This window comes from Sinocyclocheilus anshuiensis, unplaced genomic scaffold (genome assembly GCF_001515605.1).
Source record: "Sinocyclocheilus anshuiensis isolate Anshui unplaced genomic scaffold, SAMN03320099.WGS_v1.1 scaffold1632, whole genome shotgun sequence".
NCBI classification, from domain to species: domain Eukaryota; kingdom Metazoa; phylum Chordata; class Actinopteri; order Cypriniformes; family Cyprinidae; genus Sinocyclocheilus; species Sinocyclocheilus anshuiensis.
The window spans coordinates 1,697,642-1,720,479 of record NW_015558674.1 but is presented as its reverse complement, the minus strand read 5'-3'; the positions used below and the strand labels follow the sequence as shown (position 1 = coordinate 1,720,479).

Below are 22,838 nucleotides of genomic sequence, written 5' to 3'. Positions count from 1 at the left end.
ACAAAGAGTGAAAAATTTAAGGGGGTCTGAATACTTTCCGTACCCACTGTATATGTAAAATATATTTACACAAAATATGAATCATATATAAATATGAATATATATATACAAGTAAATATTTCTTAAATATATACATGTATGTGTGTGTATTTATAAATACATCAGAATATACACAGCACACACACACATATATTATATAAACACAAGCTTTATTTGGAATGCGATTTATCACGATTAATTGAATTGTATTAATTGATTAATCGATTTACATGAGGCTAATTTGTGATCAGTCCATTAAAAAGAACCGTTTCATGAGAGTCATTTGTTTATGAATCAGACTACACTGGTTGTGCTGTTTGTTCAAATACATACATCTCAAAACCACGAGTCATCAATTCTTCGAAAGCACTAAAAGAATCATTAATGGAACTGTTAAGGAATCTGATCATTAAGTGGAATCCAATTAAAAAGCAAATGACTCTTATGAGCTGGTTCTTTTAAATGAATCAAACAAATGAACCGGTCTCTAATTGATGAGTTATCAATTGTTTAAACTAAGATTCCTTAATGGAATCATTAAGGATTTTGAATAATTAAGTGGTATCCAATTCAGGAATGAATGACTCTCATGAGCCGTTTCTTTTTGTATCAGCCATTGGGGTAAAAAAAAATTCACTTTTTTCTGAAAACAAGTTTTATCTTGCACTTTCTGCTCCTTAAGTGCATGCATCTTGTTTTAAGGATGATGATTTAGATTTTTTATTGGAAAACAATAATATTTATTAAGAAAAATATTTTTGCATTGTACAAGTGAAGCCCAGTGTGAATAAAAATAGATGTAATATCACTCACATGGCCTAAAATCGTCGCCCAATGTGTAGATCTAATGGCTCCTGTGAATAAAAGAAACACTTTGTTCTTTTAAATGAATCAAACAAATGAACCGGTCTCTAATTGATGAGTTATCAATTGTTTAAACTAAGATTCCTTAATGGAATCATTAAGGATTTTGAATAATTAAGTGGAATCCAATTCAGGAATGAATGACTCTCATGAGCCGTTTCATGTTGTATCAGCCATTGGGGTAAAAAAAAATCACTTTTTTCTGAAAACAAGTTTTATCTTGCACTTTCTGCTCCTTAAGTGCATGCATCTTGTTTTAAGGATGATGATTTAGATTTTTTATTGGAAAACAATAATATTTATTAAGAAAAATATTTTTGCATTGTACAAGTGAAGCCCAGTGTGAATAAAAATAGATGTAATATCACTCACATGGCCTAAAATCGTCGCCCAATGTGTAGATCTAATGGCTCCTGTGAATAAAAGAAACACTTTAAACATTTATCTGAACCACCCTGAATGCACTAGAGGAAGTTCATTAAATCCAAAGTGTGAAGTGTGCAGACCTGTGGCTTTCTGTCGTCGTACTTCCGCTTGCACGCGTTCAGCTGTCAGCTCTCCTGAAAAAGACAGACCTGTTTATCAGAAATATGTGACCTAAAAAGCACACCGACCGGGCTTCGGTCCAACATCACGCATCTCCAAAGTAAAAAATATGCAGAAGGAACCAGAACATAAGAATGCAGAAAGCACTATTCATGTCTAATCGTGTCTTGCACAGGAAAAAAAGGTGAACGGACAGTATTTCTCAATGACTAGGCACCTGCGGTTTCCAAAAACACACATCATTAGAATTGTGAGATACAGACAACAGTGAAACGCTTGTTTGTATAAACCGGCTCGGTAGGACTGTGTTCCTGGAACAGAACAATGTGCAACCTGCTTCTTCAACCTGGCTGGCATAATTTGGCATTGTAAACCGCAGGCAGAAGTTCTGAATGCCAGACGTTCAGGATGGCCGAAAAAACAGTGGTTGTTCTTGTGCCTGAAATATAAGAAATGCAACCGTCCCCGTTCTGTTCTGGTCTGGTAATGGCAAGGTGCGGTACATGCATGTAGGAATAGTTTGCATGAATACAAATGAGAGAAGATAAGGGTGAAACACCGCAAATGACCTTGTAACCTTGAGCTTTTTTTCTTTTTTGCTAACCCAGAGAAAATTGTATTGCTCTTTCTCACGAACCTTTCCTTTCAGCATCAATTTTAGAAACTTTAGTAGAAAAAACATATAGGCAAACTTTTCATTTGTGAGAATTTGATGAGACATTTTGGAGTTTGCATTGAGATCTCTGGTTTTTGATTGAGATATGACCCGTCTCAACTTCCTGTTTCAAAAGGAAACATGTCAACACAGGACAGAAAACTGTGCCTGTCATATAATAAAGTCTGTATTTCTTTTCTTATTGCGGTCTATGAGAAATATGATCATATTTGCTTTTATGTCACATTAACTACTGCACATTGTTGTTTTAGTATCACTGATATACTATTAATTTTTTAAATAAAAATTAGGGTTTATTTTTATATTTTTATTTTCATTTTAATTGAGTTTTTTCATTTTATTGTGTTTATTGTCATTTTTATCCGTTTTTGTAATCAGGTTTTTTTATAATTAACTAAAACTGAATCAAAAATTAAAAACAAAAACATTTTCGTTACTTGAAATAAATGTTTTATTTCAGCTGGTTTCCAAGGCAACATTTCTCATTTTAATTTAGTTTAACTGTGCTAAAATAACTAAAGCTAAAATGGAAATAAAAATTCATAAAAGTATGAATACATATCCCACCCCAAAAAAAAACTATTAAAAACGACAAAAACAAAATTACTAAAATTGTAACTAAAATTAAAATGAAACCAGAAAGTAAAAACTGATTTAAAATATGAATACAAATTATAATAGTATCTCAATACCACTGTTTAAAATATGTCTAGTTCTTGTTAACTTTTATTTCATTTATGATTATTTTATTGTTTCTATGTAAACTAAAAGATAATGAGAAATTATGCCTTGGCAACTGAAATAAAATAAGTATTTTTTTTTTTATATTAAAAAGTATATACATTTTTAAATAATTATTTCTATTATTATTTTTTTTTTTATAAATGTTTTTTTTTTTATGTTTTAGTTTTAGTTATCGATAATAACCCTGCTACTGCGGTACCAGAATAAACATCTCATGCTGCCAAAACCTGGCTCTCATCTCGACTAAGACACACGCTTGCCGTAAGGTCGCTTCTGACTAAAAGAAGCAAAAAGCTGTTGTCTTCCTCTAAACTTCTCCCTGTTTCTCCCTCAGGGCTCCTCCATCTGTTGGCCGGGGCGGAGAGACGCTCGATGTGAGCAATATCAAGAGAGCAGCTGCTGTCACGAGCAAAGATGGAAAAGGAAGGGCAGCAAAATGGTGAAATAAGAGCCAAAATGAGAGCTTTCATACAATTACACAAGAGTGGGCATGTACATGTGCGATTGATTGGAAAACAATAATATTTATTAAGAAAAATATTTTTGCATTGTACAAGTGAAGCCCAGTGTGAATAAAAATAGATGTAATATCACTCACATGGCCTAAAATCGTCGCCCAATGTGTAGATCTAATGGCTCCTGTGAATAAAAGAAACACTTTAAACATTTATCTGAACCACCCTGAATGCACTAGAGGAAGTTCATTAAATCCAAAGTGTGAAGTGTGCAGACCTGTGGCTGTCTGTCGTCGTACTTCCGCTTGCACGCGTTCAGCTGTCAGCTCTCCTGAAAAAGACAGACCTGTTTATCAGAAATATGTGACCTAAAAAGCACACCGACCGGGCTTCGGTCCAACATCACGCATCTCCAAAGTAAAAAATATGCAGAAGGAACCAGAACATAAGAATGCAGAAAGCACTATTCATGTCTAATCGTGTCTTGCACAGGAAAAAAAGGTGAACGGACAGTATTTCTCAATGACTAGGCACCTGCGGTTTCCAAAAACACACATCATTAGAATTGTGAGATACAGACAACAGTGAAACGCTTGTTTGTATAAACCGGCTCGGTAGGACTGTGTTCCTGGAACAGAACAATGTGCAACCTGCTTCTTCAACCTGGCTGGCATAATTTGGCATTGTAAACCGCAGGCAGAAGTTCTGAATGCCAGACGTTCAGGATGGCCGAAAAAACAGTGGTTGTTCTTGTGCCTGAAATATAAGAAATGCAACCGTCCCCGTTCTGTTCTGGTCTGGTAATGGCAAGGTGCGGTACATGCATGTAGGAATAGTTTGCATGAATACAAATGAGAGAAGATAAGGGTGAAACACCGCAAATGACCTTGTAACCTTGAGCTTTTTTTCTTTTTTGCTAACCCAGAGAAAATTGTATTGCTCTTTCTCACGAACCTTTCCTTTCAGCATCAATTTTAGAAACTTTAGTAGAAAAAACATATAGGCAAACTTTTCATTTGTGAGAATTTGATGAGACATTTTGGAGTTTGCATTGAGATCTCTGGTTTTTGATTGAGATATGACCCGTCTCAACTTCCTGTTTCAAAAGGAAACATGTCAACACAGGACAGAAAACTGTGCCTGTCATATAATAAAGTCTGTATTTCTTTTCTTATTGCGGTCTATGAGAAATATGATCATATTTGCTTTTATGTCACATTAACTACTGCACATTGTTGTTTTAGTATCACTGATATACTATTAATTTTTTAAATAAAAATTAGGGTTTATTTTTATATTTTTATTTTCATTTTAATTGAGTTTTTTCATTTTATTGTGTTTATTGTCATTTTTATCCGTTTTTGTAATCAGGTTTTTTTATAATTAACTAAAACTGAATCAAAAATTAAAAACAAAAACATTTTCGTTACTTGAAATAAATGTTTTATTTCAGCTGGTTTCCAAGGCAACATTTCTCATTTTAATTTAGTTTAACTGTGCTAAAATAACTAAAGCTAAAATGGAAATAAAAATTCATAAAAGTATGAATACATATCCCACCCCAAAAAAAAAACTATTAAAAACGACAAAAACAAAATTACTAAAATTGTAACTAAAATTAAAATGAAACCAGAAAGTAAAAACTGATTTAAAATATGAATACAAATTATAATAGTATCTCAATACCACTGTTTAAAATATGTCTAGTTCTTGTTAACTTTTATTTCATTTATGATTATTTTATTGTTTCTATGTAAACTAAAAGATAATGAGAAATTATGCCTTGGCAACTGAAATAAAATAAGTATTTTTTTTTTTATATTAAAAAGTATATACATTTTTAAATAATTATTTCTATTATTTTTTTTTTTTTATAAATGTTTTTTTTTTTATGTTTTAGTTTTAGTTATCGATAATAACCCTGCTACTGCGGTACCAGAATAAACATCTCATGCTGCCAAAACCTGGCTCTCATCTCGACTAAGACACACGCTTGCCGTAAGGTCGCTTCTGACTAAAAGAAGCAAAAAGCTGTTGTCTTCCTCTAAACTTCTCCCTGTTTCTCCCTCAGGGCTCCTCCATCTGTTGGCCGGGGCGGAGAGACGCTCGATGTGAGCAATATCAAGAGAGCAGCTGCTGTCACGAGCAAAGATGGAAAAGGAAGGGCAGCAAAATGGTGAAATAAGAGCCAAAATGAGAGCTTTCATACAATTACACAAGAGTGGGCATGTACATGTGCGATTGACCTCAAACGCAGACTTTTTTTAATTAAGCTGGCAGTTCAGACAGCAGCGAGGTGAATGATGTTTTGGCGGCTGCGGTTGGGTGGCACTCAGCGAATGTTTAAAACAAACAGAGACAATGTCTCACTGAAGGACTCACATGAAGGACTCTGTGGACTCTCTTGTACACCGGCGTGCCGCTACGATGGCGTCGCTGACGAGCGCTCTGTGCAAACTTTGCTGTTTCTCGTGTTATTTTGTATTATTCGTGTTACTTCTTATACATGCTTTTGCTCAGACAGTACAGACTCTCATCCAGTATGATCGACAAACACTACTGGACATCCGATCTAACTTAAACTTCGGTTCGGAAACAACGGCGCCTCGGAACTCCAGCTTCAGCATTTACGCGCTCCCATTGCTGCCGGCCTGCATCCTAAGACGCCGTCGGAAAAGGAGGAAAGGCAAACGCGCTGGAATTCTATGCAGATCGCGGAAAAGAAGTTTTAATCCTCCTCTCCCTACCATCTTGTTAGCCAACATACAGTCTCTGGATAACAAACTTGACGAACTTAATGCGAGAATCACATTCCAGCGGGACATTCGAAACTGCTGCGTTCTGGCTTTCTGTGAGACGTGGTTACACTCAGAAGTACCCGATACGGCCATAACACCGCCTGGATTCTCCGTTTTTCGTCATGACAGATCGCTAAACTCCGGTAAGAGCAGAGGTGGAGGCGTGTGCTTTATGATTAACACTCGCTGGGGCACTGATGTTACAGTTTTATCTACACACTGCTCCCCAGAGATCGAACTGCTCTCTATTAAAGTGCGTCCCTTCTACCTCCCGCGGGAGTTTAATTCAGTGATTCTCACAGTTGTTTACATCCCGCCTCACGTGGACAAAACGAAAGCATTGGACGAACTGTACAGCACCATAAATAGATTAGAAATTGCTCATCCTGAGGCTGCTTTCATCGTTGTTGGGGATTTTAACAGGGTGAATATGAGGAAAGTTCTTCCTAAATTCTACCAGCACATAAATTTCCCCACACGAGGGGATCAGACATTAGATCACTGCTATTCAACACTAAAGGACAGTTACAAACCCCTCCCCCGACCAGCATTTGGCAAAGGTGACCACATTAGCATACTGCTGTTACCAGCCTACAGACAATGCCTCAAACAGGAAAAAACAGTTTCTAAAACAGTTCACAAATGAAGTGAAGATGCCATCGCCACACTGCAGAACTGCTTTGAATCCACAGACTGGCAGATGTTTCAAGATGCAGCAGGAGACAACATACATGAATACACAGATTCTGTGATATGCTACATCAACAAATGCACAGAGGATGTTGTCCCATCCATTAATGTTAAATCATTTCCAAACCAGAAACCATGGGTCAATGGTGAGGTGCGTGCCAGGTTAAGAGCACGAACTGCTGCCTTCAACTCTGGGGATCTAACTGCTTACAAGAAGTCCAGGTATGACCTTCAAAAAACTATCAAATCAGCCAAAAGAGACTTTAGGCACAGAGTGGAGTCAGAATATCACGGCTCTGACCCCCAACACATGTGGAGCAGTTTGTGCTATATCACTGACTACAAAGGAAGGAAAAGCAGTGTTGTGTCACTGAAGTCACTCAATATCTCAGTGCCCTCCAAGTACGTCTATATCTGTATGTTTTTTTGTATGGTCCTGTTATTGTCACTGTATGTCTGAGCCTTGCATTTCACATTTCAATGCCCAGTTTTCCCCAGTGTTAACTATGCAAATGATAAATAAATGCCTCTTGACTCTTGACTCTTGACTCACTGCTGCTCGCTCTGTTTTCTCAGTAAACAGTTGCGACACTACCGTACGGCATATTTGTGATTAAAGAAACATATCACGTGACTGACATAATGACAGCAAAGCTGAAATAATAACATTTTTTTTTATGTGTTAAAGGTGAAACATTTTCCAGTTCAAAAGTTTTAGCTCTTAAGAAATGCATAGTACTTTTGAATGACGTGTGATAGGATTCGTTTTTCAATGGCGGAAAATGATGTTGTATATCTAAAAAGTGCTTATATAGTGCTGATGCATATGAGTTGCATGCAAACTTAAAAGCTTATTTTGCACATTTATTTAAAATGCAATAAAAAATTGGTGGTCATGGTTATTGGCCTGATTGATCGACCAAATATTAGGCAATTTATCGGCCTGTATTTCCACAAACGCATTGTAAACGAAACAGTTTCCACCAACAGGAGTCAATATAAACTCTAAGACTTCTAATTGACCACTAAGACACAAAAAAGAAAAAAAAAAAGTGCGCATTTCTGTTTTTAAATCTATTAACTTGTAAGATAACATTTCACTATATATGCAATCTTCTTGGTTCTCACATACATTCTTGTGCTTTTTTATACTATTGTAATTTGCACATAAAAGAGCAACATCAAACAGTGTTATTATTGCTAATTAAAACTATTCAAAATCGATAACTGAAATAAAGCTGAAATAAAATATAAATATTAGATGAAAAACTTGAAAAATGAAAATTAGAAATGCTGCCTTGGGTAACTAACTGAAATAAACTAAGTTTAAGTAGTAAATTTACTATTACAATAAAATATAAATAAATTAAAGCTAAATAGAAATATTTAGAAAAAAAAAGAAAGAAAATAAAGGGGGGAAAAAAACTAAATAAACCTGAAAAAAGCACATCTGAAAATGATAGAAACTTAGAAATATAAAACTAAAATATATATATATATATATATATATATATAATAGTACATAAATAATAGTAAAATAGGGTCAAAATTGTGCTGAATAACATGTTGTGTCTAGCAAACAAACATGAATTTCTAACAACATGAGGGTGAGTAGCTGATTTTTAATTTTTGAGTGCACTATCCCTTTAATCTCATATAAACACGCTCTCACATATGTCTGCTTGTTTTCAGAAAACACAAAGAGCAGTTCTCCAGGTCAGAGATGCAGCGACTGACACTGATGGTTTTCTCACACCTGCTGACGCACCACTCTTAACAAAACCTTCCCCAAGAAAATAAACAAGGCCAGAGAGAGACGAGCGCAGGTCGCCCAGTGGAGTCCTGACTTCCTCCCAGAGTTCCTCTGATGCGCAGTGTGTTTCCTGGTACGAGCGTGTCCCGGAGCGAGAGGGCATGGGAAAGAACGCTCTACCCCCTTTCACAGCGGTAAACTGAGCTAAAACAAACCCGGGACGGGGCACGGCCGGGACAGAGCGCTTCACCTGGCCTCGCCGCTGTTCTGCTAGCGTTGGCGTCTTTCATGGCTATCGTATTCCACACAACGCCTTACATCATACATCACTGTGCACTGTCACATGTGCATCTCTTTTTACCCAGCATGAGTGTGGTCCTGGAGGAAAACCAGCTGAGGAACTGCTCACATGATGAAGCCCTCAACAGCGACTGCACACTTTTTTAGTGCCGTTGGTTACGGAAGTATTTTTTTCCATTGAGATTTTTAAAAATTACAAGCCATGAACCAAACCAACATTAAAAACTTTGTCTATTTTTTCAGATTTTCAAATACATTTTTGCTTAAAATCAAAGATACAAAACTGTGAACTTAACCGCTTTAATGAGGGAAAGAACTACAATCCCATGAAGAATCGCAAATAAAAGATAGCTACTGATTTAAAGATGTTGATTATATTGATTATATATCTATGCCCACACACACACACTCTCAAACAACTATACATAGTTTGAGAGCGTTTAGTGCTTCAAGAACTAGAGTGTTTTTGGCACTATTTGCTTGTTGTGATTCTCCGAGCTATTAAAAATAGTTTTCTTTAATTACAATATAATAAAATATAAATATTAGATAAAAACTTAAAAATTAAAAACCTTTTTTTATTACTTCAAGTTAAACTAGAAGAAAATCATAATTGCTTTGGCCATTAAAATATAAGTTACATTTTTTAAATATATTTTTACTAATATTTTTTCTATTAAAATAATTTTCTTTAATTAAAATATAATAAAATATAAATATTAGATAAAAAAAAACTGAAGGCAAGAAATGTTGCCTTAGCAACGAACTGAAATAAAACTGAGTTAAAGTTGAAGTACTAAATATACTGAATACTAAAATAATTAGAAAATAAATAAAAATGCTTAAAAAGTGAATAAAATGACAAAAGCACATAACAAAATTACTAAAACGTTCTCTGCAGAATCAGTTTCTCACCAGGATCTCCGCTGTAAAAGCATATGCCAGTGAACAAGCTCGAAGCTCACAGTAGTTCTGTCTTTAACGGTTTATTAGTTATAGTTAAAAATCAGTTCCTCTATGAACAAAATAAATGTGATTTTTACTTCCGGACCCGCCTGTTGCGCTCTGCTCAGCTTGTCCTGATGGGATCATTACGAGCGGGTTTAGAGAGCAGGTTGTCTGTCTTTGAAACGAATCATGAGCCCTGAAGGCAAGAAATGTTGCCTTAGCAACGAACTGAAATAAAACTGAGTTAAAGTTGAAGTACTAAATATACTGAATACTAAAATAATTAGAAAATAAATAAAAATGCTTAAAAAGTGAATAAAATGACAAAAGCACATAACAAAATTACTAAAACGTTCTCTGCAGAATCAGTTTCTCACCAGGATCTCCGCTGTAAAAGCATATGCCAGTGAACAAGCTCGAAGCTCACAGTAGTTCTGTCTTTAACGGTTTATTAGTTATAGTTAAAAATCAGTTCCTCTATGAACAAAAGAAATGTGATTTTTACTTCCGGACCCGCCTGTTGCGCTCTGCTCAGCTTGTCCTGATGGGATCATTATGAGCGGGTTTAGAGAGCAGGTTGTCTGTCTTTGAAACGAATCATGAGCCGTAGCTTTGCCATATGGCTGTCTGATTCACAGCGAGCTCTCCAACCTGAACCGTGATCTAAACCGTTCAGTCAAAGCCACCAAACTGCTCTCTGGCCAGTAGCTGAGGGCTACGTCCCATATGGCGCTGGGCACGGGTTCACGGGTGACCGCTGCACTGCCTGAAGGGAAACTGCGAGACACGGTGACCTCACTACAACAATGCAGCACTTCTGCAGCCCTCGTATTTCCAGCGTGACTCCAGACAGACTGCGAGCAGCCATCTGCCCTTTCATTTCCTCTAAACTCACGGGGTTTCGCTGAGGGATCAATGGAGCAGGTATCCAGCTCCAAAAATGAGAATGGGTAGAAAATGGACCCTTTTCACATATTCCTCATATTCCTCATAGTTGGCTACATTTCTATAGTGGTGAACGGAAACTACAACAAATGTAACTCCTGCATTCCCGTTTGCTCCAATAGCAAAAGAAAATCCATGATTGTGTTTCTGTGACTTTCCAAGAAGAGGAAAAAAAACATTGAGAGACTAGTTTTCTGTAATTTAATACCAAGCTAATTTAAAATAAAATATGATGTTATAAATGTACATAACATTTTAAAAAATGAAAATATAAAAAAAAAATTAGTAGATTTACAATGTTATTAACTGTGGAAAAGCATTGTTCTTTTCATTGTTCAGTTTATTTGTTCTGAAGGATGTATTCATAGCAAGGCATGGTCTAAAATAAGACCATCTTCCACATTGTTTTTTGAAAGATTGAAGTCGAAGCGCGTCATTTTTGCAATGCTTTCTTGTGTCCCAGTTTAAAATGCAGAATTAACACACTTGTACGCATGTGTTTTGAGGGTCAGTCTAAAAATCAAACCTGAGCCACTATACAATAAAGACTCAAAATAACAACACCCCATGCATTTTCAGGGAAAAAAAAAAACAATAGAATTTTCACCCTTTTTTCTAGGAGGAATCTCAAAAAGTGCTACAAATGTACAAATACAAATAGATTTTTCCTCGCAGAGCTTTTCTGCTCGAGTTTGCTTTCTTTCTGAATTGCAAGTTTTAATTTTTTTTTTTTTTAAGTTTTAATCTCAGTTCCTTGATCTCAACATTTCCTGAAAAATCCTTGATAACACCTACATTACAGGGTGAAAAACAAGTGCAGTAAATGCACTGGCAGCACACCAATAGGAATACATTTTATATCCATCAGAAACTATTGACATTCTTCCTTGCAAAACTTGCAATTCTGCGAGTGTCAAAGGGTTTACTTGCAACTTTTTTTCCTGCTGTACATGCTTGATATGCAACATTTCCATTGAAATCAATGGATTCACAGTGTAAACCATGGAAGTCCATTTCCACCACAGAATCCAAAAATCTATTAAAAAAGATAATTGTGATTATTTTTTTTTGTTTTTTTTGCAATTCTGAGATATAAACTCGCAATTCTAAGGAAAAAACTTTTAACTTTCCCTTTTGTATTCTGTGGTGGAAACAAAAAAAAGACAGAATTGTAGTCAAGTTGTAAGATAAAAAGTCACAGTTTTTATTTTTATTTTTATTCTGTGGCGTAAATGTCCTTTCATAGTGAACTCTAGTGAAAAGTGATTGTCGTTGAGACTCCTCACCTTGTTATAGTTCAGTGATGCTTTTGACATTTAGTAAATAGTCTTATCCAAACAATAAACTTATTCTAGCTAGCTAAAATAACGAATTTATTGTTACAAACAGTTTTGCTGTAAATTTTTTCTTTTTTGTTCGCTTTTCCTTGCCAAACTTTTCTGCACATGTTTTCCCTACTGTGTTTTCTGTATACCGTATGCTTAATATGCGACTTTTCCATTAAAATCAGTAGTTTCGTATTGTAAACTCTAGTGAACTCTAGTGAAAAGTGATTGTCGTTGAGACTCTTCACCTTGTTATAGTTCAGTGATGCATTTGACATTTGGTAAATAGTCTTATCCAAACATCAGACGTAGGCTACTCTAGCTCGTTTACGGCATAGTGTTGAACCTCAAGGCTCTGGCTGTGCATGCTGTGGAAGTTTTTCAATTGATGCGCTAAGCTGTGTTTTTTTTTTTTTTTTTTTTTTTTTTTTTTTTTTTTTTTTTTTTTTTTTTTTTTTTTTTTTTTTTTTTTTTTTTTTTTTTTTTTTTTTTTTTTTTTTTTTTTTTTTTTTTTTTTTTTTTTTGGTGAAACGCACACATAAACTGAACAGCTCGTCTGTGGCCGCTTGCCTTTGGGGCTCAAGCTTGTCTGCAGCCTTTGAACTCTGACTCTCGTAAATAAAGCCGGCCGCCCACACGCGTCTGCTCTTTAGCTCGCTAATGGAGCGATGGGGGGGGCTGTAACAGCCTAGTAATGGTCTCTTGAGATGCGGCGGCGCTTACATCACTGTCCGGGGATTTCATCAATGCTGGAGCGCTGCAGAGCATGGGAACCCTTATAAGTGTTGCACAGGCTCGATGAAGACATATGCACAATGGTGTAATGTACAATACAGAGGTGAGCGATAATGTTAACCGTATAAATCACGATAGATGCTGGGAATTCAATTAAAAATGGTTTGTGCGCTACATAACTATGTAGTAATCTCCTATTTTCAGAAAATCTGGTCAATTAAAGAGTTTTCAAATAAAAGGCGCTTTGATTACTTTCTCTTTTTATTTTGAACTCGATGGATTATTCAAGATTATTCGAAACAAACAATGTCTGACATCAGTGCAAAAACAACTTATGAAACGCAAAATGTGACTTGAAGCAGTCAAACTGATATTATAAAGCAGCTGTTTTTTCACTTTATGCCATATTTACCTAAATATTTTATAGTATAAATATACTATTTATAGTAAAATCTCAACTGCTGCACAATATAAACCATCGTATCATTCTGCTTTCAAATGAATCAGTTCTAAAACCTTTTAGTCTTTGATCCAAAACTTTTCTGCTGAGTGGCAAAGAGCTTGCTTGAGTATTTTTTTGCATATTCTCTTTTCAGCCAGATTGCATGCACAAAAACAGTGTGGAAAGTCCATATTTACACATTTGTACGGTTGTGTAATTTCTAATGCATCATTTCTAAAACATATTATTCTTAGTTTACAAATGTTTTACCATGCAAAACTTGTCTGCTGAGCGGCAAAGAGTTGCGTATTTTTTGCACTTTTCAAGTTCCTCTTTGCTTTATAGCCAGAATCATGACAATGCTGTATTTTCTGGACAACAAAGTAAAGAAAAGTGCAAAACGGATAAGCATGCATAAAATACTGTGCCGAAAATTCATATTTACACATTTTTATAATTTCATTGTATTTTTATTATTACACATTTGTACCGTTGCATAATATAAACATATACAAAATGCATCATTTAGTTGTCCAGAAAATACAGCAAAGAAGTGTAAAACAGATTAGCATGATACAATACAGCACGGAAAGTCCATATTTACACATTTTTACCAATGCATAATATAAACTGTTGTGCAAATTCTGTACTAAAAAAATAATCTTTCCTCATTGCTTTTCAGCCAGAATCGTGACAGTACTTGCTGTCCAGAAAATACAGGAAAGAAAGTGTAAAACGGGTTTCAAATTGAATCATTTCTAAAACATTGTATTCTTTCCAACTTCCTCTTTGCGTGTCAGCCAGAATAACGACAATGCTGTATTTTAAAAAAGTAAGTAAGTTATAAAGTAAGTTGTAAAGTGAGCTAGCATACACAAAATACATTTTGGAAAGTCCATATTTACACATTTTGACTGCTGCATAATATAAACTGTCGTACAAAATTCTGTATTAAAAAATGAATCACGTTTACATTTTTATCTTTTCAAGTTACTCGTTGCTTTTCAGCCAGAATCATTGCATATTTACCCATTGTTACTATTACACAATATAAACTGTTGTACAATTCTGTATTTAAAAAATAATAATTTCTAAAACATTCTATTCTTTCCAAGTTCCTTTTAGCTTTTCAATACGTGTCGTCCATAAATACAGCAAAGAAAAAGTGCAAAACAAATGAGCACACACAAAATCCCATGAGGAAAAGTCTCGGAAAGCTATCAGTTTTCCATCCTGCAGATAGACTTTTAATTTATTGGCTTTTGTTATTAAAAAGCCCAGCCTGGGCTCAGCCGCACGTTCCTGGCCACCATGTTTGTGTGTAACACTAACCGCCTGCCATGGCGGGCTCTGCTTTCCACATGACAGCCTCCAAGAGGAGAAAGCCACCTTTCATGCCAGCTTGTATGGAAGGATTCCCTCTCCCACCCAAAAACCCCCGACTTGTGTGTAATTGACCCCCTCCATTCAGACATTCGCCCCATCGGTTCCCAATTTCTCATCCTACCCATCCCCCTCATCCCTACTGCCGCCAGCCTCCAGGTCTGCTGGTCCCTTCACCCCCGGAGCGCTGCCCCGAGACGTGGGTCATGGATGGGGACAGCTGGTGGACCTCCCAGGATCCGTCTTATGAGAGGATCGGTCAGGTAACACATCTGGCCTGTTGTAGTCGGGAGGTTCAGACTGCATTAAAACGGCTCGAGTGCATCAGAGAGAGAGAGAGAGAGAGCTGTGTGTTTTCACTGCATGCCAATCACATGCACAACGAAAGAACAACTATTCTGAGATAACATTTCACTGACTAGCCTTGTGAAAAAGAAGTGTGCTTAATTGTTTTGAATGTGCACTTGTATTATACTTCAGATGTTGAAAGTATATATATATATATTGTGTTTGCAGATAATACAATAATGAAATGAAAGGCCAAAGTACACTTTCACAACTGTTTCTTAACACACTTAAGCACACTTTAAAAAAAGCAATTTGTAATAACATTAAATTCAAAGTGTTTTAATCTTTTGTTGTGCTTTAAAGAAGTACACTTATTTTGATGTGTTGACTACCATACTAAAGCACATGATTAAAAAACTTGATTACATTAACTGTAGTGTGTTATTTGATATAACATTTAAAGTAAAATTTGAAATGTAAAAAACTGCAATTTCATCATTACAGATGTGAAATCACAAATACATTTAAATACATGACATACAAGTTTTAACAGAAATGACTTTTAAGTATGGTTTAGTTTACCATAAATGCTTGCACATTTGGCAGAGCACTTTAATCATATTTCAAATACAATAGAATTTATTATGAAATTTCATCGAAATATGCACTTAGGTCCTATTTTGGGGGTCGAAAACTACTTGCATTTAATAGAATTTTGCATAATGCACAATATAATTGCATTTAATGCATTTTAATTTCATTGTAAATAACATGCATTTAAGGGTCCAAACATTTAAGTTAGCATATATTATAGGAGGTTCTTTAAACACATGCTAAAGTGTACTTCTTTTTCACAAGGGTATAATCATCTTTCAGGCTTGCAAACATGCTTTTCATCCCGTTTCGAAGCTAGATTTTGACATTTCTAAAGAAATTGTGAGTGGTGATTGCATGTGCAAAACTCAAAACATCTGCTAGTGTGTTGTAATACATTTGCTAAGATTGTCTGGGTGGTTTTACTGAATTAAAAGTGTTTTTTTTAGGATGTTTTGGTGGTCTCTTACTAGCCCAAGTCACTATGGTATTCAGTTTTTTCCCATTTTATCATCCACCAGGTGAAAAGCATCAGCTTGGATGATTAGAAAAGTAACAACACACCTCAAGTACGTAGCATGCATACTGCAGGATGAGTTATGACAAATGTTATACTTTGGTTTAAAGCTTTGTTCAAATCACTAACCCTAAGTATATGCTATTCAGTGGAGCTTAAGTTGTATTTATCCTAGAATATTCCTTTGAAATTGAGTTTGCTGCTTGTTTGACTTGGATTTAAAAACCTGAGCTTTCGCAAGACTTGCAAAACAGTCGTCTACATAATGTGTGTGCAACCCAGGAAGACTAAGTAGTTTATTCAGTTAGCAGGCTTGAACTTCTAACCTTGCGACATGGTAAGCTGCAAATTCTAATATCCTCGGCTTACATTGTTGTGGACAGTCGCTGAATGATATATGACTTTATCAAAGAAACCTGTTGAAAAAGTTCCTGCTTATTTGCCTTGAGGGTGGTTAGCATGTGTAAACGTGCCCGAGCGGCAGAGACGAGGAACATTTCACTTATTCAAGAGAACTAATTTGTTTACATTGTATACGGTCCAAGTTTTTCAGTTGCCACCTTTGGAAATTGATTATGAGAGAGAATATAGCTAATCTTCCGAAATCTTTTAATCATTTAAATGTTGAGTTATTGACTGCAGTGTTGAGTATTGTTGTTCTTGACTGTCAACTGCTGGAGCTGTTAATACAATAAGTGTCGTCAAAAATCCCAAAATAAACATTATTCGCATCAGCGCTGAAGGGTATAACGGTATATACTGCGTGATGGTAGAAATGTCCCAATTTTGCTTGGGTGCATCACTCAATCAACAGTAATGACGTCATTTTCATATCAGCCTTCATTTGTTGCATGAATGTTATATTTTGGTTTGCATCCATCATGTTCTAAATAAAAAGGGAAAATAATAAAATAAAGCACCTTTCATTTGTAAACTATTTAATGCATTGGATCACACACACACTCAGCACTTTGCTTTATGATTCCATGACAGTGATGCATGTGACATTGGCTGCAAATGTGTGTGTGTGTCTTAAGATATAAGATAAGGACTAAAGGTTGGCAATAGCTGAAGAACCAGCTGCTGTTTGGAAAAGAATGAGACTGTAGAGAAAAGGAGGGGTTTGGATGACTGTGTGTGTGTGTGTGACAGACTGAAAGAGAACTACAAAACTCTGTTGCTTCCTATTCACATTAACATATAGAATCTCTCCACACAGTATATTGCCTTTTGTTAAGTCAAGCATCACTATTAGTGTTACTCATCATTTGGCTAATGATCTGAACAAACTAAATGATGAAATTCCCACAGATTTACAATGAAGATGAACCTGAGATGGAAAAATCTGAGACTTTTCACTCGGAGCAGTAAGCAACCACCTAGAAACCACCCAGATCACCATAGCAACACCCTAGTAACGGAAACCGCAAAAATATTGTTTTTGATCATGTTGTTCTCTCTCTCTCTCTCTCTCTCTCTATATATATATATATACATGCACACACACACACACACACACACACAGATGCTAATACACAACATCCATACTAGAAACACACACAGTATATACTCACTACCACACCCTGCCAGTTACGCTTGTGTTTTTAAGTGCTCCAAATGTCCTTGATTTGCTTGACCTATTAGACCGCTTGATGATCATTGGGATTTGTCCTAAAAAAAAAAAAAAAAAAAAAAGCCATTAAAGGACCTCCAGATCACAATTTTACAAATTCTCTGATATTTCTTGTCTGGAAAGCCAACCATAATCAACAATCAATGTTTAAACCTTCAAAAGTAATGCAAATCACCCAAAACATTCAACATTTGATCACAACAGTTTCTTCGCTTTACAAAAGAAAGTTTGGTTGTAATCAAAGACGTTTAGAGCATTGTCTGATCAAAGTGAGGAGTTTATGTGAAGTTCAGCCCACTGTCGTCTGGCCTCTGACCGTAACTGCGCTGCTAAAGCATTCCTGTACACTCAAATCAACAGTTGTTTTGGGAAAAGACAGACTAGAGATTCAGAAACCAAAAAATTTTCTCCAAGTATGATCAATAATGGCAGTGATGCTTGCCTTGTTGCTATTAACATTGGTAAGAATGTTGCACTATTAAAATTCATGTCTGTTTAGAAGGCTTCTTTTCCTATATCTGCATTATAGGCTTTTCATACCTTTAATCCTGAGCAGTGAAAAATTCCTTGGCCAGGACTTCGAGCCACAGTCGCGACTGTCTGATGATGTGGCAAAGTGTTAACTGTGACAACGGCTCTTCGCTACTGATCACATCCAGTTGCGCAAGACTCACAAGACTTCGGGAATCCCTCTATTGGCGCTAGCTAAATATTTTGCTCATTACGGGCGAGGTTATCTTCCATCTGGAAGCAGAGGATCGGTTGACAATTCAAAGCAGAAGCGGAGTTCAAGACCTCCAGCCTCACCCTAAAACCGAGGAGTTAACACCGGCCGGCCCCTAATGAACCGAGCGCTGATAAACTCAGGAAGAGCTGTGCTTCCTATGAAAATATTTATCATTCCAGAAACCTTTGGCTACAGAGGACTTTAGGAATTAATTCATGGTTTCTTAAGAGGGGGCGTCTCAGGATGGGGAACTCGGGCCTCGCTTTGCCTCCTCGAGCAGGAATTGTGCAGCTTATTCACAATTTATTAGGGTTAGTAATCAGAACCATGATGGAAAGAGAGCTCAGAGTGAGACCTGATGTTATTATACACTGAAAACGAGAGCGTTAAATCAAACTTGCCCCTGTGCACGTGACCTTTGATGTGCTGTGCGTCTAACATTTTCCAATGGGGGAAATAATCTAAATAAGTGTTGGGTGCATTTATGTCTGATTTCAGCCTAATTCATTTGTGATCTGACCTATCCATAAATGGCTTTGAATAAATTAACAAAAATATCGGCATGCTACCAAATGGAGTAATGCACATACTCCAAATCTCCATCGTCATACTGAGAATAAGAGATCTGACTCCATTTTCAAAGCATGTGAAATGTGAATGCAAAGAGAATGGTGTTCATTTTTATTTATTCATTTTTGTGATAGTCAAAGAGGTTTGAAATTGGTTCTTTTAAAGTCTAAACAGACTGGAAAGTAACCACTTCAATCAGCAGCAGGCGATTGAATTTCATATGAATCTGGTTCTTTTAAAGCGGAATCAAGTGTGAACGGATTGGATTTCTACTGGCAGCAGGATATTAAATTTAATATGAATAATTTAATGTAATGCCCTTTTGTTCTTTTAGTTTTAATATCTAAAAAAACACCAGATGATAAATGTTCATCATATCACAATGTTTTTCAAAATACATTGCATTGCATGCCTGTGCAAATGAGAAATATTATTCATTTTACGTTGTCATGTTAGAAAAACAGAATCTGCTGAGTTGCCGTGCATGAGTCAATATTTCTTGGACTTGTTTGTGGTGTTGCAAAGTCATGATGGTAGAATCACGCATTGGCGTTTAGGATCAGTACTACATCTGTAACTGGTTTTGGATCTCTGCGTCCGATTCATGATCTCTTCTGTGGACCTGGATGGTTAATCATTTGGAATTGTGCAACAGTGACCTGCGTTCTCGTGAAACAAAGCGGGGGGTTGTGAGAGCTTCTCAAGGACGATGAATGCTTCTCTTTGAAAAATGATTAGCAAGGCACCCTAATTATTCATTTTACGTTGTCATGTTAGAAAAACAGAATCTGCTGAGTTGCCGTGCATGAGTCAATATTTCTTGGACTTGTTTGTGGTGTTGCAAAGTCATGATGGTAGAATCACGCATTGGCGTTTAGGATCAGTACTACATCTGTAACTGGTTTTGGATCTCTGCGTCCGATTCATGATCTCTTCTGTGGACCTGGATGGTTAATCATTTGGAATTGTGCAACAGTGACCTGCGTTCTCGTGAAACAAAGCGGGGGGTTGTGAGAGCTTCTCGAGGACGATGAATGCTTCTCTTTGAAAAATGATTAGCAAGACACCCTAAAATTACCTTATTAGCTTCCTGACTTTAAACATCGCCTCAGCGATTTCAGAGTAATCGTCCAGCTCTGTGAAATCCAGCATTTAGTTCAAACAGCCAAATTTCGTAAAAGAAATCTGCTCATGTGAATAGACACGTATGCATAAACCAAGGCTGCTAAAATGAGAGTAAAAATAATTACCAAGAGTGATTGAACAGAGTGAAAAGAAATTAATTTAAGAACGACACAGATGTTTAGATCTGAAAAACAAAGTATTCTGTTCAAAGATCTTAGAAAACGGTTCTGAATAGCACTAATTAAAGTTTCTTTGGTTTTTGATAATAGAAGGGGCCCATTAAAAACTACTGCAATGTCAGGGAGTGATCTGAAACAATATTACACTGCATTTTAACCCAAGTGAATGTGTTCAAATCGTGTTAGCATTTTAATCATGCTGAGCTTCCCATGATATAAACAAAAATAGAAACAACATTCATTGCACTTTTAAATATCACCTTAGTAGCAGATACCAGTTTTTGATGGAAAAAGGTCCCAAAAGACAATAATTTATAATATTTGAAGTCTGCGTAGGGTATATTGTCATTTTTTTTCTTTTGTGCATTTGGTCAGTGTGATGCTTAAGTCTCGATATAAAAATAGGTACTACATTAATACAAATTATTACAAATACAAAATACGTATCTACCTGATTTGGAACACTAATACTTTCACTTAACAGCTGAATGACTTACAAATAAATCTTTTATTCAAATTGTATTCAAATTATAGTACTTTTAATTCTGTTTGCATAAAATGCTTTGTTTATGAAATGTGCCTAAAATAGGAATGACAAATTATTATTATTATTATGTGTTTTGATTATTTAAAGAACACAGAAACCAAAAAAAAAAAAAAACAGAATCTGAAGAATCTATAATATTCATCTATCTATTAAATATATTTTACTATACAGAGCCAAATATAGTTCTTGATATAGCAGATGTTTCTGAAGTTAGTAACTATTCAAGATCCTCGTCTTCATTTTTAAGAGTATGAACTGAATCATCTCAACTAGAATCTTCTATTCAATTCAAACTATAGCATGATTAAACTTAGGCATTTTTTACATTGTTTGATTAAAGTGTTCTGCAATAAATAAATATAAAATAAGAATACAATCAATAATATGAATAATGCAAGTATCTGTTTTTCTTAAATAAAACAGAAATACTCAATGCACTGCATTCAGTACTAGATCTAGCCTTTATCTGCACTCCTTTAAAAAGAGGGTTATAGGGTTCCTGAATTTCTATATGGCTCTAAAAATAGTGATGTTTCTTTATTGGTTCTTCAGATCAGTGTTTAGGTTTCATTTAATGCACAAGGAAGGGAAAAAATAAAAAGGTTCTCCCATGACATAGGCTACCACTATAACACTATTGTGATCCTAAATTAAACTTTATTTTAAAGAATGTATTTAAATATCTGCACCTTCAACCCTCCTTTCAACATCCCCAAAATGTTAACAAACACGTCCTTCTGCACTTTCCTGTTTTTAATAGATTTTCTAACAACATAACTCATAGTATGAAGGATACATGCAGTGCATTATAAAGACAGGAAATATTACCTGTTTGTAATTGTCAAATACAACACACAACAAGACAATATCAGTGAGTAAACGATGCACTCACCACATCTGAAGCAAAGCAAATAAAAAAAACGGCTTTAAGTTCAGCAAAGTTTCCTCTCCATCCTGCGTGATGCGCGTTGCTCAAAGCGCCGACAGACGGAGATAATGTCGCATCCCGCCGCTGCTGTTACATTCGAATTTGGAAAATGATCCGGCTGAGCGAGCGCTCAGATCGCAGTGTGTTCGAGAGCTCTGGCGTGTGTGTCTCGTTCCCAGCATGTGTGTCGAACTCGAGTGCGCACTAATGTGAAGAAACGTTCAATAAATGAGCGAGCTGAAGTTCCTCCTCCCACTGCTCGAGTCCTCAACGCGCGCGTGCAGCTCCACCACAATGAGACCATCCTGCTCTGTCTGTGCGCAGATTTATGTATGCATGGATGGGCTTAAGTTTAGAAAATGTACCACACTAATATAGCGAAACGTGAAAAACAGGCATAAAAGGCCATTTGAATTAATGCGTTATAAAGCAGCCATATATATAATTTGTTTATTTTTATTATGTAAAAGTTTCTAAAACTGCAAAAAATTAATCTACATTGTTTAAAAACACACTAAATAATGTCTTACTGGAAATGTATGAGTACAGAAAGGGTTAGTTCACCCACAAGTGAAAATTCTGTCATTAATTAGGCTACTCACCCTTGTGTTGTTCAAAACCCGTAAGACCTTCGTTCATCTTCGGAACACAATTTAAGATATTTTTGATGAAATCTGAGGGCTCTCTGACCCTCCCGTAGACAGCAAGGTAACTACCACGTTCAAGGTCCAGAAAAGTAACAAGATGATCGACAAAGTAGTCCATGTGACATCAGTGGTTCAACTGTAAAGTTATGACGCTACGAGAATACTTTTTTTGCGCAAAGAAAACAAAAATAATGACTTTATTCCACATTTTCGTCTCTACTGCATCACTTGTGGATTTGCGTTCACGACAGTATCATGACGCTGGATCTGGGTCAGCGCCACCATACGCTCGCGTCATGGTACTGTTGTGAACGCACGTCCAAAGTGACACAGTAGAGACGAAAATGTGGAATAAAGTCGTTAATTTTGTTTTCTTTGTGCAAAAAAGTATTCTCGTAGCTTCGTAACTTTACAGTTGAACCACTGATGTCACACGGACT

General features: G+C 36.0%; 1 protein-coding gene across 1 annotated transcript in view; it reads right to left on the bottom strand.

Moving 5' to 3' along the window:
• The window catches only part of LOC107681273 (eyes absent homolog 2-like), a gene marked incomplete at its 3' end in the record, with an annotated part of 37,889 nt that extends 15,957 nt beyond the window's left edge, over positions 1 to 21,932 (bottom strand). Inside the window, exons 1-3 of the mRNA XM_016477523.1 lie at positions 21,716 to 21,932; positions 3,602 to 3,655; positions 3,468 to 3,508 (exon numbers count right to left, since the gene is read on the bottom strand). The remainder of the gene's footprint in view (positions 1 to 3,467; positions 3,509 to 3,601; positions 3,656 to 21,715) is intronic.
• Positions 21,933 to 22,838: the final 906 nt, after the last annotated feature.